The 19,319-nt window shown below is 48.8% G+C and overlaps 1 long non-coding RNA gene across 1 annotated transcript in view; it reads left to right on the forward strand.

The window, feature by feature from the left end:
- Window positions 1-959: 959 nt before the first annotated feature.
- Window positions 960-19,319, forward strand: part of LOC116095585 — a 30,043-nt gene continuing 11,683 nt past the window's right edge. The window contains exon 1 of the long non-coding RNA XR_004120655.1: window positions 960-1,180. This is a non-coding gene — a long non-coding RNA (uncharacterized LOC116095585). The remainder of the gene's footprint in view (window positions 1,181-19,319) is intronic.

A 19,319-nucleotide genomic window follows, 5' to 3' on the forward strand; every position in this document is an offset into this window, starting at 1 on the left:
GCACTGTCACACTTATGTGGATGTGGCCCTAGCTCTGCCTGAGTGGTCCCTTCTGGTCTGATGAGGTGGATGGACACTAAGTTGGATCCTCCAGGGGAACAGAATGGGATGTGGTGAACTCTTTGAATCTTCCCCTTTTTCTGCCCCCATTAGTGGCCAGGGTGTGAGGGTTACCAGTAGCTGAATAGAGAGGGGCCTCTGAAGAGGTGGAGACTAGATCAGTATGAATTACAGAGAGCAAGATTTGGGGAAAGGCCTTGGCAAACTGCCTGATAAGCTCCCAGGGATACAGACAGTGAGTCAAAGCTGAGATCATGTGTCCTCTCCAAGTCACGAGAGCCACCTCTGTGGCTGACAGCATCAATATGAGGACACCAATAAGGACTCTCAGCTCTTAGATGATGTACAATGGACAGTGGACAGTGAAGCCACGAGTGGGCAGGCCTCGGGGAGCCTGACCTCAGCACGGCCTTCTACTTCTGTGCTCTGGTTTCCCCAGGGAAGCTCTCACTGTTCAATCTGGCTCCTTCTAGGCTGCTGGATTGAGTCAAGCAGGAAAAATTGGGATCCTAACCTGCCACCAGCTAAAAATGTCAGGAAGCATCCTGTGCCTTAGGGACTGTCCCTCGGGCATCAGATTCCCAGCTGATGTGAGCCTCATTGTTATACATTCACACACACATATGTTATACAGATACATATACTCATTTGCGTATATGGAGCCCCTCCTCCTTCTCTTCACCTTCTCATCTGCAAACGTTGTCCTGAAATTGTAACCAGGGTGCTATCAGGACACGATCTGGGTTTCTCAGGGGTTACTCAGGACCTCGGTCTCAACACCTCCATGTGTTGTGTTGACAAAGAGGAGATGCTGCCAAAAAGCAGAGAACAATGACAGGTTAGAGTAGCTCCTGGGAAATAGTACCAAATGTCATTGTTTGCAAGTAATGAGTGGGCCAGGGATTCTGAGCAGATGCCCTAAAGACCACCTGCGCATAGCAACAGCCTGCTCAGCCCCTCCCACCCTGCAGAGCCCCTCCCCCATGCAGAGGCCCACCCACTTCTTCAGAAGTTCCACCCACACGCTGGCATGGAATAGATCGCCTTACACACCTTGACATTCTGAGGCAAGTGTCAGGTGCTACGCCCACCCCATGTGAAAGAAGAAACTCTGGTCAAGGTAAGCAGTCACTCACCGCAGATGAATTGTCTACCAACCAAATAGCCTGTGAGGTCCAAGCTGTCCACAGGCACTGGGACCCAGAAATCAACACAACTCAGTCCTGTCCTAAGGAAGCTCCTGCTTCATGGGCGGGGTGGCTCTAGCATGAGTTATGGAGTGGTGGGGAGGGGCGATGTGGAAGGTGCAGACGCCGTGCGGAGAAGGGTGGCATTCTATGTGGCTGGGGTGATGGGAGAGCTTCTGCGAAGTGACTACATTCTCCTGGTGGTCTCACAGACCATCAGCCGCTTCCCAGGCCATCCCCAGGGCTGCTCCAAGCCCCCATACCAGACCCCCTAAGAGGCACCATGGGACCTAGTTTCTCTCACTCTCCAGCTCTCCCTCCCTCTCCGCACCTCCCTCTCTCCCTTCCTCCCTCTCTCCCCCTCCTTCTCTCACGGTTGTTTTATTTTCAGAGCCCCAGGATCCTCCCCCAAGCCCATGACATTTACTCTTCAGAATGAGATTCTTTTCTATTTCCCTTTTCCAGTGAGGCTGCTGGGTGAGCTTTACCCAGGATTCCTGCCTCTCTCGCTAATGCTCAAGTGGCAGGGGAAGCCAGGTGTTCGGTCCAGAACAGGCTGTGTCAACAGCAATTATTAGGTACCTATTGTATGCCAAGCCCAGCTGCAGATCAGGCCCTGCATAAAGTCTCTGGGTGCTAGGCAAAGGCTGACCCCTCTGTTCTCAGAGGCAAGCGGCCCAGCTGTGTCGCAGGCAGGGTGGGAGGAAGGGCCTGTGCATATCTCTGACACTCAACATTATTTTTAACTCTTAGTAAACTCACATAGACAAGTCTCTGCCTGACAGAATGGGTGATGTGCCCAGAACCATACTGAAGTAGAGTGATGCCAACCACAGCCAGCAGCTGTTCTCACAGAGGGCTGTGGTATCATCATTCTGGCCAGAGCTAAGGTACAGCTGGAAGGCCTGTGTGGTAGCTCTGAGCTGAAGTTCTATCCCCAGAGGGGCCCAGATCCCCACTCTAGGCTCAATAGAGCCACCACATCACAGTTTCCAGGAATGTGTAGCCCCTAGATGGCACTGGCTCCCTCTGTGAGCTTCACAGGGAACATCACTAAGACAGCTGGCTGAAGAGACCCTACTTATACCCAAAGCAGACAGTTTGCTCCTTGAGGGTAGACCAGATGGAGGTTGTGGAGGTGAGAGCCTAGGTGTTTTTCCAAGGAAATGTGGGCTAGAGCTCTTCCCTGTGTCTCTCTGTGTTTCTTCAGCCAGATTCTCAGTCTCTCTGTGTCTTACCTATAGGCTATAGCATTCTCTGAAGTCCCCAGCTACTAAGTCAGGATCTTCTTCTTGCTGTTTCATTGGGATCTATCATTAACTCATACTATGAACCCAAATTCCATCTCTGTCTGCCTAAGGCATCAGTCTCTGAATGTCCTGACACCAGGCCCAGCTTGGCCAGACTTACCACTGTCACTAAAAAGACTTGTGAGTGAATGAATGGATGAATAAGTGAGTGAATGAATGAGTAAGTGAATGAAAAAATGTGTGAGCAAATGAATGAAAAGTGTGATTGAGTGAATGAATGAGCAAATGAATGAGTGAATGAGTGAGTGAATAAATGAGTGAGTGAATGAATAAATGAGTGAGTGAATGAATAAATGAGTGAGTGAATGAATAAATGAGTGAGTAAATGAATAAATGAGTGAATGAATGAATGAGTGAGTGAATGAATAAGTAAGGTAATGAATGAGTGAGTGAATGAGTAAATGAATGAGTAAATTAATAAGTGACTGAGTAAATGAATGAGTGAGTAATGAATAAATGAGTGAATGAAGGAGTGAATGAAGGAGTAAGTGAATAAGTGAGTGAGTGAGTGAGTGAGTGAATGAGTGAATGAGTGAGTGAATGAGTGAATGAGTGAATGAGTGAATGAATGAATGAGTGAATGAGTGAATAAAAGAACAGGCAAAGTGAGGTACTGCTGCTGTGGTGTGGCCATGCCTCCTCCTCTCTGGGCACAGGCAGAGACTGTGTGGTAGGAACTTCCTGTCACCTATTTATTCTTCCACAGTCCTGTCTTCACTACTAAGCCACCAGAGAAACCCAGTTTTGAGATAGGAATGGCCTGGAGAGACACTTGCTTGAGGTAAGGTGGTAATAAGAGAAAAAGCCAGGCCAGTTCCCTCTACATAACTGCACTGGAATTGCTCCTGTCCTGAGCTGATAGCTAGTGCCTAGATGACCCATCATCCCAGCTTGATGGATGCTCCAAGAGCTCTGTCTGGGGTCTTCAACCCAGTTACACAGAGCTCCCTATTTAGACTTTATCCAGGACCTGGCCCCTTATTCCCAAGTCTAAGCAGGAGGCATCCAGTAGGGTTCCATCTCCCTGCCTCTGGCCAGTCTCTTGAGCAGTCCCTCAAAAGCCTCAGCATGACAGAGCCAGCAATGCTAGGTGCATTCAGGCTCAGAGCTGATCTACACATGTGCTCCCACAACGCCGAGCACAGCATCCATGTGGGGCAGGAGCCAGCCATACTCTTTCTGGAATTTGTCAGAACTCAAAGCATGGGGAGGGGGAAACAAAAGCAAAAACAGATAGTAAACCAACCCCCCTTTCTTTCTATGGGTCTCTGGAGAAGCTGGATTTCAAAGAAGCTGTCGGCAGCAGTAAAGTGGAGAACTGTTGTCAACTGTCAAGGGTGCTCACTGCACCATCCCTGCCCCACCCTCTCCATCTGTGTCTACATACACGTAGATACACACACACACACACACACACACACACACACACACACCTTTATGATGTTCCTGTGTTGGCATACATAAGGAGCCCACACCCTCCTTACAATGCTAGTATTTGGGAAATCTCCTCCTTGCAGAAAGTATCCGTAGCCTGCAAATGTAGGCTCAAGCTTAGGCAAAACAGGAAAGACTTGAGTAGCAGACATACATTCCCATCTGAGGCATAGCCTTTAGGCTTGACTCTCATACTGTAATCTAACAGTAATTTAACCTGCGGCCAATTTAACAGTATGCCTCCAAGTTTGTGCTCTCTGCTGGTGATTTTGTTGTGTAAAGTAGTCCCAGATGTTGTGCGGAAGTACACAAGACAGTCCAACGCTGCTCCCCCAGGAGACTTGGCACGCTCAGGCCTGGCTCAGGGCCCGAATCTTTCTGAGCTCATTGCTGGTGAAGCTGTCATCTGTATGGAGGAGGTGACATTTCAGGAGTGGCAGTGAGCCTCTGAGAAGCACTGTTGGGCTCTTGTTCTCAACAGCTGTATCGCATCACACTCCTACCTACAATGCCTGCAGAATTGCTCTCTCCACATCCACACTGACATCTACTGTTGTGATTTTCATTTCTCTCTAGCTGTGCTAACATGATAGTCTATTCATCTGCCCATTGCTTTCTGTGACAGAGATTGAAATTCACAGAGTGATAAAGAGAGGGAGAGAGAGAGAGAGAGAGAAAGAGAGAGAGAGAGAGAGAGAGAGAGAGAATCCAGTAAGGCTGTCAAAGGCTCCTGATTCTGAGCTTTGTCATAGCAGGTGGTTGGCCACTGACACCTGCATCTTGGTGACACTCCATGTGGGCCACAAGGCCATGAAGCTGTTGTTCTGGAGGCAGTTGCTGGGAGAGGAGAACTTGATAGGATTGGAGAGAAAAGTGCCTTAGCACCTGCCTAGTCGGGCTTAAGGGAGTAAAGACAGTTTACAACAGGTCATGGCCAAAGTGCTGTTTTTATATATGGTCTGAGCAAGACCCAGGTTCACGCCCAGCCTCGTGCCATCCCTTCTCTGACAGTTGAATTTTGACGATTCTGTTTACTCTTGGACATGAGTACTTGGCCTCACCCATTAGCTCGCCTTTTCATTGTTTTTATGGAGTCTTCTGTAGAGGATGAAAATATTGATATTATTTTAGTGTGAGACTGCTCTTAGGCAAGTGGAAGAACTTTGAGTGACCCAACGGATTCCTGAATGGAAATGTGATCTGTGCTGTTGCATATGCCAGCCTGGGGTCAGGTGACGAACTCAGGGTCCATTCGGGAGCCATCAACATAGGCATGGCTTGCAAAGGCCACACAGTCTACTGAAGCCCCTAAAGGAATGAAGGAGGTGAGGACATGGGGCAGAGCTTAGGACCAGTAGGGGTTTATAGGTAGAGGAGCTAAAAGAAGCTAGCCAAGGAAACAGAGGGAGCCAGCAGGGAGGCAGGATGATCCACAGTGGGAGGGGTCATGGTGCAGAGGGCAGAACTACATGGGCTACATGGGCTGAATAAGACTAAGACGGCCCCTGAACCAGCTTACTGGATGAGAAGAGGTGGGGTCAGCCACCAGCTACTTCCACAAAATGGAGATATGATCCAGGTATGAATGGGTCAGGAGACACTGGGAGAGGTGAAGATGCTGAGTCTAGACAAGGCTCTCAAGGCAAAGTTAGAGGACACAAGGGGATTTGTGTTACTTTTTATTTAATTTCTTTTTGAGTCAGAGCCTCATATAGCCCAGGCTGGTCTACAACTCTCTAAGTAGCTCAATTGACTTTGACTTCCTTCCTTCCTTCCTTCCTTCCTTCCTTCCTTCCTTCCTTCCTTCCTTCCTTTCTTTACTTCTTTCTTTCAAGATTTATTTTGTGTGAGTACACTGTCGCTATTTTCAGACTCACCAGAAGAGGGCATCGGATCCCATTACAGATGGTCGTGAGCCACCATGTGGTTTCTGGGAATTGAACTCAGGACCTCTGGAAGAGCAGTCAGTGAGTGCTCTTAACCACTGAGTCATCTCTCCAGCCCTTGACTTTGAATTTCTGATACTCCTGCCTTTGTCTCCTGAGATATGGAATCCCTGGCCCATCATCACACCCAGTTTACAGTGCTAGCATCAAACGAGCTTTGTGTGTGCTTGGCAAACTCTACCAACCAAGCTACATCCCTAGCCATGGTTGTATCTTATTTCATTGCATGGATTATTCCTTGTGCTTCTGAAAATAACTAGAAGCATGTTTGCACACTGGCACAAGTGAGCTCCAAGACAGAGAGCTGGGGTAATGTAGGAGGTTGGGTGGGGTTGCTAGGGACATATTCAGGAGCTGACATGAAAGGATGGCATCTCTGTGCAAACGGTTTAAGGAGAGACACATGGGGCTCGGAGACATGATGGATGTCCCCATGGGTCTTCCAGCAGAGGTGCACATCCTTCCAGATCCTCATCTGTGTACAAACCAAGATGAATGGTGTATTTTTACGCCATGCTGTTCATATTTTTCATTCTCGTTTTCTTTATTCAAAAATATGTCATGGAGAACTACCCCTGGCAGAGTGTGAAGAGCAAACTCAATCTTGGGAATGACTGCTTCGGAAGTAGTCGTCTGGAAGTGCCATTACTTATCCAGCCAATCTCCTCCAGTCGGACATTTAGGCTGTCTGCCTCCCGATGCGCTCTTTTTGTTTTTCATTTTTTTTCCCTGTTACAAATAATGCCAGAGAAATCCTCTTTGCATAAATGCATACCCTTGAGATTTTCAGAAATATCAACCTCCAGAAGAAATCAGATTGCTGGGTCAAAAGACAGGTGCGTCTTGAATTGTGATCGGCGCCGCTTAAGTGTCCTCTACGGAGATTACTTCAAAGAAACCTCCCGCTCTCCGTGTGAATGTGACACATTCACGAGATTGTTTAAAGTGGAGTTCAGCGCTGAAGTGGCGTCAGAAACACAGGGATCACAGCCTCCCTCTTCCGCACTCTGCAGGGATGTGCTCACCCAGCCTGGGGTTTGGAGGGGTTCGGAGAGGCAAAAAGAGCCAAACGGGGGCGGGGCGGATGTGGGATGCAGGGAGCCAGGTGTTAGTTTGGAGTAGGGAACAAATGGTTCACTGTAGGGTTCCGGGCAAGGATTCAGCTTGCCACTTCCCGGTCACAGCAAGAAATGTGTCATTGTGTAGTCTGGGGAAATGATAGAAGCATGACAATTCATCTACAATGTCTGACAGAGGCTGTTGGCTGCCCATTGATGGTTATAGCCTTCAGGTTTCTAGCTCATGAATCCTATTGAACTGAGGACAGTAGTGAACCTAACTTAAAACTTATGTCTCTCATGCCCGCGGCAGTGGTCATATGACCCACTTCAACCAGTGAGAGGAGAGAACATAGTAGTACTCTACCTACCCACCTGGATCATGTGATACATATCTCCAGCCAATGAAATGAGTACAGAACTTGCTCCGTGGCATTCTGGGAAAGCTCCCTGGAAAAGTAGGGGTATGGAAGACCCTTAGAGGGTTATCTCTGCTCCTTCAGACAAGTGGCCCAGTGAGGAGCTATCACACATGACCTCATTGTATATACACCGACCACCGAGAGGAAACTGGAGAAGGCCAGTCCCCATGGTGTTTTGGAATGGTTGGGCCTTCATTTTGGCCTCTGTTGTTCGGGTCTCCAGTATCTCTCCTGCTATTCCTGAGTCTGCACTCGTGACCAGAGAGCTCTCTACATAGCTGGAACCTCACTGGGCCTCCGTTCCTGTAGCAAAACATCAGAGGATCAAACCAAGAAGTTTTGAAACCGTCTTTTTCCCTTGAGAAGAGTTTAGATTTACGGAGAACTTATATAAAAGCTGCAGAGAGTTCACTTACACTTCGTTTCTTACTCTGTCTCTCCAGTCTCCACATACTGGACAACTAAGGATCTTGTGTTAAAAAGTAAAGAGCTCAGGGCCGGGGGATGGCTCTGGTGAAAGGCTGCGCAGAGCCACAGTACTCACATAACAGCTGGACACATCCGTACGTGTCTTCATCCGAGTCCTGGGAAAAAGAACACGGATGAATTCCTGGAGCTCACTTGCCGACCTGCCTAGCTGAACTGATTAGTTTCAGGCTCAGTGAGAGACCTTGTCTCAAAGAATAAGCGGCAGCGTGACTAAGGAAGACACCCAAGGTTGGCCTCTGGCCTCTTTTCAAGGCCAGTCTGGTCTAGAGAGTGAGTTCCAGGACAGCCAAGGCTACACAGAGACCCTGTCTTGCAAAACAAAAACAAACAAATATTCCAATTCTCATTTTAGAAAGATACAACTTGAAACAACACAATGGTGTTTTCCTCATCAGAGTAAGTTCCACTGTGATCAAATACACGATCAAGGGCACGTACACTCAAAACATACGTGCACACATCCAACATGAGCACACAACACATAAATTTTAGAAACCTAAACAAACTAATGAGCAGCCATCACTCATTGATTCCTAACAAAATTCTCCACTTTACTCCATTTCCTTTGTCTTTCCCTCATAACCAGGCTCCCATCAGGACATCATCTCTGGCCTCAATTGCTGGTCCTTTTCTGGTGCCAAGAACCTTGGAAGTTGAGAAATGTGGGCCAGGTATTTGAATAGCATTTTCTTGTCTCCATCTTCCCGCTGCTGGGATTGCAAGCATGCACCACATTCAGGTTTCTTGTGGGTGGAACCTAGGGTTTTGTGTGTATGAGACGGTTCCTGGTCAGGAGTTTTCTAGAATCTCCCTGCACTTAGATTTGCCTAGATGTCTTTGCAATTAGAATGAGCTTCCAGGTTCAAGAAAAGAAGCCTGTGGAGGCGAACAGCACACACCGTGCCACTTAGTGTGGCTGGCAACCTTAATCTCAACCATTCACCAAGTTCTGCAGACTCTGCTCAACACAAGCTCCTCTTCATCTCTATCCACCCTTCCCAGCAGTGTTTCCCAAAAATCAGAGCACTAAGCAAGGTCCTCCCTTCAAGGTCAAGGTCAGCCTCCAGTTCTGGAGGAGGCATTATAAATTATTTGTTAAGTCCTTTGCTGGAAGTTTTAGCTTCTTTTCCTCTCATGTATATATTTTATTCAATTATTTATTTCTGTCACTGTAGACTCAAGATCTTTATTCTTTGGGTCACTGGTCGATACTACATTATTTATCTTGTCATCTTTGAAGCTCATCGTGTTCCTGTGCCCTGGGACACTTATTATTGCTATGTTCCAGGCACAAGATGCTCCGGGCTCATCTTGAAGGCTCCCTTTCTGAGTCCTAGACCTTGCCAGTCCTCTGAGGGTCCTGGTCCCTTTTGTTGAAGAGTGGTATTACAAACCAAAGCTTGGGAGCCAGACCTGGTTTTTGAAGGTACTTCTAGCTCAGAAACTTTAAAAGTCTAGATTTGGGAGACGAGCCATTAGTTATTCAGAAGGTAGTGTGAATACTAGGGTCTGTTTTTGTTGTTTTCTTTGTTTGTTTGTTTTTCTCTTTCCTGTGGTCTCCACCCTCTTTTCTCTCTCGCTCTCTGTTTTTTGAGACAAGGTCTCATGTGGCCCAGATGAGCCTTAAAACTCACTGCATATCCAAGGACAACCCTGAACTCTTGATCCTTCTTCAACCTCCACATGCTGGGATTACAGGCATGCACCCATAGTGACTGGCTGATCACCTCTATAATTCCAGCTCCAAGAGATCTGACATCCTCTCCTGGCCTCCACAGTACCCACACACTTGTGGCATGCATTCACACAAACACATACACCTAAAGAAAAACGAAATAAACTTTTTAAGACAAAGTATTAATGGACAATGATACCCGAAGAAAAGAAAACAAATGGATACTAAACTTTTATTTTTTTAGTATTCTACTTTATTAGCCACTTGAGAGATGCAAATAAAAACCTGAGCCAGCAAGATGGCTACCATTAAGAAAACAAATGTCAACAAGTTCTGGTGAGGATGTGGGGATAGGAGAACACTTGTCCACTGTTGGGCAGAGTGTTAACCAGTGCAGCCAGCCTAGATGGGGATCAGTCTGGTGGCTCCTCAAAAAAGTAAATATAGAACAACAATGTGACCCAGAGACACCATTCCTGGGCATAGACCCAAAAGACTGTCCTGCTACACAGGTACCTGATGTCCTATGTTCACTGCTATTCTCTAGTCACAGCACTAAGAAAATGGAGCCAGCCAAGCTGGTGAGATGGCTCATCGGGTAAGAGCGCTGATTGCTCTTCTGAAGGTCCTTAGTTTAAATCCCAGCAACCACATGGTGACTCACAACCACCCATAAAGAGATCTGATGCCCTCTTCTGGTGCATCTGAAGACAGCTACCATGTACTTATGTATAATAATAAATAAATCTTTGGGCCGGATCGAGCAGGGACTGAGCAAGCAGGGTTAGCCAGAGCGAGTAGAGGTCCTAAATTCAATTCCCAACAACCATATGAAGGCTCACAACCATCTGTACAGTGACAGTGTACTCATATACGTAAAATAAACAAATAAATCAAGAAAGAAAGAAAGAAAGAAAGAAAGAAAGAAAGAAAGAAAGAAAGAAAATGGAGCCAGCCTAGATGTCCTTCCATTGATGAATGGATTATGAAAATGTGCTACATGTACATGAAAGAGTTCTATTGAGCTGTAAAGAACAAATGAAAATTGCAAAGATACTGTGGGGCACTATGGGGGGCACTGGGGAGATAATAAAGGAGGGAGGGTAACCCGAGTCCCGCCAGAGCTCCCATCCTCTGGGCAGGTAGATGCGGGAAACTGTCGCATGGGCTTTCCATGCTGCTGGGTGGGCGTCTGGCTGTGGGAAGCCACTATCCCAGTCCATGGAGGTGGAGAGGGGACAGTCCAGTGGTCCCTGGGCCTCACAGAGGCCAAGGATGACAGGTCCCAGCTCCTGGGCATCGCAGGACGTCGCTGGATACCGCAGAAGAGCTGAGGATGAATTGGGGGTCCCTGGGGCAGCTCAGTCAGCCCCAGGCCGAAGGGAGAAAGGACGGGGAGAAAAGGGTGCTCCTGGTGGTTCCCACTTGAACGTGGGGGTGAGAGTCTTTGGTCCAGTCTCATGGCTGAAGTTGGAAGACTTTCCTGCAGGAGATTAGATGTGGCTCATTAGAGGAAGGCCTAATCCATTCCTCCAGCACAGTGAGTCTAGATGAAAGGAGGCAGTCCATGGTCTTAAGGTGTTTTATTGTAGAAAAGGTAGAAAGTAGAGGCCTGCAATGGCCACCTGGAGAGAAGGGGATGGGAGGGGGAGAGAGGGAGCAAGAGGTGAGAGTAAAGACAAAAAGAAGTTGAGAGAGAGAGGAGGGGGCAAACAGCCCCTTATATGGTGGGCTGTGCTACCTTTCTGTTCCCAGGGGTGGGGCATACCTGGCTGTGGTCAGATGACTGGGGGTGGAGTCCAGCCAGAATACTGGGAGCTTGGGGGATTGTCTAGCCACAAGTTAATGGAGTTGGAGGGCTCGTGGTGTCAGGTGTCTATGTCTGGGGGCATAGCTTTACTGTTATGTCCCTTGTAGAATTTTCTACTGGATCTCTGGAGTAAGCCTCACTCAATCAAAACACAGACTGCCTTTCACAGTCCAACAGGACACGAAACTCAAAAATATACTGAATCAAGGAATCCAGACCCAGAAAGACAAATGCCACACGGTTGGTCTCGTGCGCAGCTCCTTAGAATCCAAGTCTCAGGTGTATGTGTTGAATTTGGAGTGAAGATCAGGAAGCTGGGAGGGGCCCACTAGAAGGGGGAGGGGAGAGGCCATAAAGGGAGTGGAGGAGGGTAGACAGGGAGAGACTGAGCAGATGAGAGGTGACCTCATCACCAAGGTTACTCAGGGAACCCTATGGAACATGAGGGTCCTTGTGAGAGGAACAGGGGACACACACAGCCCTCCTCCACCAGCCTGCAGAGACATGGCTTTCTAAGACCTCCGGGCACATCCGCTGGAGTCCCATGAGTCAGTCCTTTCAGGTCCCTGGCTCCCTGCTTTATCCTATCTATGTCATCATGCAAATGTCAACGCTGGGTCCCCAGAGTCTACAGCTAGTCTACAGCAGCAGGCAGAGCCTGGGCCAGAAATCCAACCTTCTCCCAGAGGGCAACAGGCTGACCTGACAGTAATGAGTTCACCGTGTCTGAAGTGCCTCTCAGTCCCCCTGAGGCTCTGAGGTAATTACAAGGTGGTGTGTTATTAAACATGATTTATGGTCGCTGAGAGCTTCGGGTGGTGAGTTAGTGGCAAAGATATTGGGCCCCAGCTGAGATATTTGGCTGAGCTCACAGCTTGGGGGCAGAACCTAAGGCCTGCATCTATTCTCAGCCCCCAGCGCTTACCACTGCCCTCACCCTTCACCCCTACCCTCATCTCGGTGCCCATGTGTAGCTTCTGTAGTTCAGTTCCATAATCATGCTGAATGATGGTAGGGCTGACCAAACTTAGGCAGGCCTAAAGAGAGAAAGTGACTTGCCCCAAATCACACAGCAACGAAGGGAGGGGCTGAGGAGGATTCAGGCATGTGAGCTGCACCCAGCTGGAACTTTCCATGTGACCCTCATAGGAGGAGACCAGTTCCTGCAAAGGGATAGAAGCCCTGGTCCTGTGGTTCATTTCACTCCTCACTCAGGCCTCCCTGAATGAGAGCCTCCCTGAGCATCTGAAAGGCTGGGAGCCTGCAGAGGCAGAGGCTAGAACTGGCTTGGGCCCGGAGTAAATAATAGAGGCACCCCAGAGGGTAAGGCAGAAGACAGTCCTGGCTCAAAATTTAGGGATTTAAGGTTCTAACGGGACTTGCAGTTTATAAAGTTTTATGAAGAATTTCATGTAAAAGACAAAGCATGTGCCAGGAAGCCTTTCTTACGCAACTGAGACAAGAAAAAAACCCTACTATGTGCCATAAAAGCCTTGACACTTTGTATGCATTGCTATTTGAGTTGCTAATTCTTTTAGCTCCAGGATGTTCCTTCATGTATTCATTCATTCATTCATACATTCATATGCATGTGCATGTGCATGCGTGTGTGTGCATGCGTGTGTGTGTGTGTGTGTGTGTGTGTGTGTGTGTGTGTGTGTGTGTGATGTGGAGGCAGCCACACACACCATTACATGTATATGGAGATCAGAGGACAGCTTTATAGAGTCAGTTCTCTTCTTCCATCTTTATGAGGGCTTGGGGGTGGGACTTGGATTATCAGACATTCCTACTGAATCAGGTATGAACCCTAGGGAATTCACCCTGTTCCCAGTCAGCTTTCTGGATGTAGAAAACACTTTCTTCACAAACTTCCAGGAAATGAGTGAACTATGGATCGCACAGAGCAGGAGGCTATCTAAGAATGTCCAGTCCCAAGATGCACTGCTCTCCCATGCCTCTGCTCTAGCCCCTTCCCTTTGTGGGACAGCAGGGGAGGTGCCAAGTCTTAGGCTCCATACTACACTATGCACAAGGGTGCCTTAGCCAGGGTTGGGGGTATTCTCAGAGATGCAAGCACGGGGATTTCCAACTGGTTAGCTGACTTCACCATGCCACATGAGCTTGTGCTGTGGGCTCATCTCCATCCTCACCTGGACAGCCTTCTCATGAGAGATGCTCAGACAGCACCACATAGACAAGAAAACTGGTCCCTAGAAGATGCTTCTCAAGGGAAATTGCAGAGTTGGGCTGGGAGGCCAACGTAGTTGCAGGGTCTGGACTCTTGGTGACAGAGCTAGGATTTTGGCATGATCCACTTTGCCCTGATCCAGAGGTTGGCAGCCAGGTTACTCTGTTCCCTCATGGTGAGCTTGGCTTAGGATAGAGGCTCATATTCTCCAAAGCATCTAAACCCTCTCCATCATTAACACACACTTGCACGCACGAACTCACTCTCGCATGCATGCGCACACACACACTAACAGAGGGGAGAGAAAGGCAGAGCAAGACAGACTGAGACAGAGAGAGACAGACAGGAGGAGAGAAGTCCTGTGGTTGGATACAGCACAAAGAACATCTACCAGCAGTCTCCCCTGGGGCTGGATAGTGGTGAGGCTCAGACAGAGAGAGTACAACTGCCTAGGGCTGGAAAGAACACAGAAGGAGTAGGCAAAAGGAAGAGGACCAGCTACCTCCCTTGTCGGGACAGATGGCTACCCCACCAGGGAGAGTGGCCAAGACATCCCTTCTCACATACTGGGGTATGGCTATGGGGACAGGAGTAGGAAATGCCACCCACACAGCTGAGACGGTGGCCTGGCCACAGTGCCTGTACCTCCCTGCTTCCCACATACACACCTTCCAAGCAGGATGCTTCTCTGCTTGGCTAGAGTGTAATGGACTTAAGGACACCTGATGGCTATTTTATAACTCCAAAGCACACTTTCACAGGAAGGACCGGCTCCAAAGAAATGCAGAGAGCCCATGGAAATTAAACATGTTGATCAGCAGGAAGTAGACCTTGGCTAAAGGAGGGGCCATGGCCTGAGCCGCCTTTCTGACTAAGCGCGACAGTGGTTGGGTTGCGTGCTGGGAGAGAATGGATTTACATGGCAGTTTAAGACTCTCTGTTATGTTTTATTGTCCTCGGTGGCTAAGGCTGAGCTTCATTTCTGAATCCAGAGAAGTTGCCGAAGGGGTTTTTGTGAAAGAATAAATCAGGCCAGCACAGAAGACAGACACGTGCCTCCCCTACCTCCCACCCCCATCCCCGCCATTCTGAGGCAGCCTCTCTTCTCCCTTAGGAGTCTTTGCTCCCTCACACCATGACCTGACTGCTTCCAAACAGCCCTACAGCACCCATGACATCAGAAATCTTGTGTGTGTGTGTGTGTGTGTGTGTGTGTGTGTGTGTGTGTGTGTGTGTGTTAGAGGATTAGGGAGCAAAGCAGACCTCCACACCCAGGACCTCAGAAAGGGAAGCCATCTGGGACTCTGAGCCAGCCAAAGGGGGGCTCCCCCTGATTCTAGAATATGTAGAGAAGGTGCTATGGGGAAATGGGGTGATTTCCAAGATTCTGAATGCGGTTGAGGAGCAAAGGGTAGAGAAATCTCTTGACACCTTTATTTCAATTCAAATAAACCATTAACAATGGAAGTGAGAGCATGCCAGCTGTCCTCAGCAGTTAGTGGTCAGCAGCTGTGCGCTCCATAGCATCAGAGAGCAAGCCCTCACCTAACACCAAACCTGTGGGGCCTGGCATCTAGATTTTGAACTTCCCAGCCTCAGGAACTGTGATGATAAGTGATAGGTACATGTTATTTATAAATGCCTCGGTGTCGACAGAAGCAGGGACAGGTGAAGTCACATGAATTACCTCATTTAGATGTCATAATAAAGTAGAAAATGCCATTAGCATTTCCGTTATAAAAGAACCAGAAGTGAAGCCATTTGTCCTGCTACAGCTACAGCCATGGGCATCAATCCTACTCTGCCTTCATAGCACCTCCCAATGGGGAGTAGTCACCTAACATCTGCTTGCATGCCCCCAATGATGGGGAGATCACTACCTGCTGAGGAAGCCTGTTCTAGGCAGCTATGGCTGATGGGAAATCCTTCTTTTGGACCACATGGAGGGCAGTTACTCATCACCAAGACAACAGTTTTAATATTTGAAGACAACTCTTGCCCCTCTTGCCTCTCTCCCCGCTCCACAGCCCTTCTCCTTAGACAGCATCTTCTGAGGCTCTCCTAACCTAGCATGAGATTTCTGGCCTCTTCTTCTTTTCTTAAAGAGAAAGGATCTCATCCATCCCAGGCTAGTCTCAGACTCACTGTGTAAACAAGGGTGACCTTAGACTTCTGAACAAGAACTCCTGTCTCTGTGTCCCAGGCTGAGATTGCAAGCATGTACTATCAAATCCCATTGTAGGACTCCTGGAGTCGCAAGCCTGTGGCGCGAATCCCGGCAAATCACTTGGCAGCTGTGAGCCTCAGTTTCCCCACCTGACATATGGGTCTAGTCACAACCTCTCTCTGGCTGTTTTATTTTTAGATGAGAATAAATCTTCAAGATGGTGACACATATGCCCACCTGGCATGTGCGTGCTTTCCTGATCAATGGCAAAGAGTACACAGGAGGTGGGCGGGGTTTTAAATGGCAGCAGTATAAATTTCTACCAGCTCCATTTTTTATCTCTACATTGTTCCGGTCCTCTAGGTGACCCGGCCTTTAATGCAAATCTCCACTTCTGTCAGAGAGGGAAGGCTGGCTTACTCACCGAGAACACCTCTTTCCATGGGTTTTCTCTGCACCCTCCTAGTGGCTTCCAGTCTATCTCCAGACCCCTCTTTTGCCTGTCTCTGCTCTTGGGAGTGAGCTAGCTCTCAGGACATCCTAGAAATGATCTCACTAATGTGGGAGCAGTGCAGGGGTGGGACCTGTGTGGGCTCTGGTGCTAGGACCACGGTGTGAGGAAGAGACATTCTGCTCCTCTACCTTATAGGCCTTTTGTCCGAGTCCAGCTGGGTGGAGAGAGGAGCCAGGGCTGTGCTGTGTTGAGGGAGAAACTGTTCCTCACTGGTGACAGCCACCTCTCAGTCAAGGTCTATGGGCTCTTGGGTCTGAGGCCTGCCTGGTAATTTTCTGCTTCTAGGGGTCGAGAGAGCTCTGACCCTTTGGACTTGGTGGTAAGTGGCCTCATGGGTCCTGGACAAGAGACTCAGAGGCTCTGAGGACAGAGCCCCAGAGTGGCAGTGTGTGGGGCTCAGGGGCCTCCCTGTGGGTTTGATTCCCACTGTCCCCATAAGCTAGGCCACCTAGGTTAATCTGCTTAGCCCTCAGTTTCCTCATCTGTATGTCTGAGCCTCATTTGCCTGGTTCCCGCAAGAGTTGCTAAACTCAATGCTCACAAAGATGCTGGGCACAGAATCAGCTTGGAGGGATGGACTGGAGTTGCCTCAAGTCCACTAGGACAGGGAAGGCCTGGAGATGGACCTCAGGTTCTGAGTCCTGCCCCACCCTTCCTCCTGCCCTTCTGATGCAGAGCCCACTTTAGTCCATGTTGTGTGGCTGTAACAAACACCTGAGACCAGGTCACTGGTAAAAAACTGAGGCTTGATTTAGCTCATGGTTTTAGCATCTGGGAGGTCCAAGGGCACTGTGCCAGCTTCTGCTGGGTGCCTTTGTGCTGTGGTCCAATATGGCAAAGACCATCATATGACCAGCCACTAATGCCATGGAGTGACAATCTGATGATATCATCTAACTTTAACTACCCAATCACTATAACATATGAATTTTGGGGTTAAGCCTCCTGCATGTGAACTCTGTGTATTTACATTTAAGTGTGCACGTTCATGTGTGTTGGCACATGTGCACATGGAAGCCTGTGTACCTGGAAGTCATAAGACAACCTCGGCTGCCATTACTCAGGCACCATACGACTTGATTTTGTTTTGTTTTATTTGTTGTTTTTTTGTTTTATATATTGTTACATTTTACCACTTCTGTTTTGTGTGGATGGTTTGTAGGTTATCTTGCTGTGATGCTCCTGTGGAGGCCAGAGGACAACTTCCTTCCACCACATGGTCCTGGCTAACCCAATCAGGTCACCAAGCCTGGGGACAGGCACCTGTGCCCACTCCCAGTATGTTTTTTGTTTGTTTGTTTTTTAAGGCAGGGTCTCTTGCTTTCTAGGAGCCTATCTGGTAGACTCGCTGGCCAGAGGGCTCCAGGGATCTGACTGTCTCCCCAGCACACAGTCAGCTCCCCAACCCCAAACACATGAAGCAAAGGCTAGACCGTGCTTCCCGGGCCCAGCACTGAGCTTTGGGTCTCCATCAGCCCCCACAGACCTTGGCATTGAAATCGAATATAGAGCTCGAATCTCAGGTACAACTGTGAGCACAGATGCAGTGACAGGCTCCCCACATCCCCCAATGCCACTTCTATCACAGGATAGCTGAGTGCATTTGCAAGGTGTCTGATGGCTGCCCAGGTCCCTCTGAGGAGCGCTGTGCCTTCCCCGTAATGACTTCATTTGTCTGACATCCACCCTGTGCTCGGGTTAATGTGTTTAACATAATGAGGCATTTGTTCTCAGTTCAGAAACTCCCAAGGAAGCATCTCTGATCCTGATGGACAGATTCAGGCTGGACTTGAACATGCTGACTAAGGCAATGGCTCTCACTGGCGACAGTGGCTGCTTCAGATATGGATTGCGTGTGAGTTAATTTGTGTAAAACGGCTCATTTCTTGGGAGAAGAGCTGGGATCCTCATGGGACTCTGTGATTTCTGCTCCATTTGTCTCCGTATTTCCCTCCACTAGCCCAGTCCCAGATCCACAGATAAGAAAGGCCGAGGCCAGTGGGCGGTGTGGATACAGCATGCCTGGCAGTGGGCAGCCACAGAGGCCAGTGCATGAGGAGGTGCTGTGTGACCTTTTCTGGGGAGACATTGACAAACATCTGTTTCCCTCAGATGGGGCACTGTTGACAGATCTTTTTTTTTTTTAATGGCTTTAACAAAAGCTAGCTGCTGATGCATTGAATTTATTGTGGGGATGTGGGATAGGGGTTACTTAACAGGGTGTGGGTCACCGCCTAAACACCTGTATCACTGAAAAGTTACACACCAGTATGGCTAACAGCCCCCAAAAACCTACATAGGAGGACTCTCCTCTTCAGTCAGTTTCTACCTCCTGTATTCTTAGCACTTGCAAGAGGAATGACTGGACTCTCAGGTGAGGGTCTGATGACCTGCCTCATGCCCTCCTCCCATGAGTTCAAATCTCCCTGCTTCCTCTTCTAAAGACACCAGTGCCCCCGTGGGAGGGCAGCTACCCTGATGGCTTTGTCTAATGTCCACAGTCCTGGTCTTGAGGGTCTCTTGCACTTAGTCACCGCTGCTCTGATTCAGAGGGCAAGAGCTATTACACTTGATGACAGAATCCCGCAGCATGGGATGTGCTCCTGTGGCGGCAGAACCAGCAGGGCAAGGACTCTGAGACCGCTCTGTCGTTTGTCAGCTCTGTAGACTTCACTGTTTTGTCCCTGACTCACACCTGGACCCTCGGAAGCTTCGGTTGTCAAGTCTAGGCATGGCTACAGTGGCTTATTCTATCTCACAGAATCTGGTGCTGTCCAGAGAACAGAGATGCTCAGGATCCCAAACACATCCTGGGGTGAGCAGTGGTCAGTGACTCCTGGCCCAGGCACCGTGGATGGCCTGCAGGCTGATTTTCTAGAATATCTCTACTGGTGGCTCCTCCCATATGAGCCCCATACCAGGGGCCCTGTTGGGGTTTTGATGAGAATGCCCCCCATAGGCTCTGGCATTGGCGCACTCAGCTCCAGAGTTGGTGATGCTGTGTGTGGAGATTCAGGAGGTGCAGCCTTGCCAAAGGAAGTGTGTCACAGAAGGCG

Source organism: Mastomys coucha, unplaced genomic scaffold (assembly GCF_008632895.1).
Source record: "Mastomys coucha isolate ucsf_1 unplaced genomic scaffold, UCSF_Mcou_1 pScaffold18, whole genome shotgun sequence".
Taxonomy (NCBI): Eukaryota; Metazoa; Chordata; class Mammalia; order Rodentia; family Muridae; genus Mastomys; species Mastomys coucha.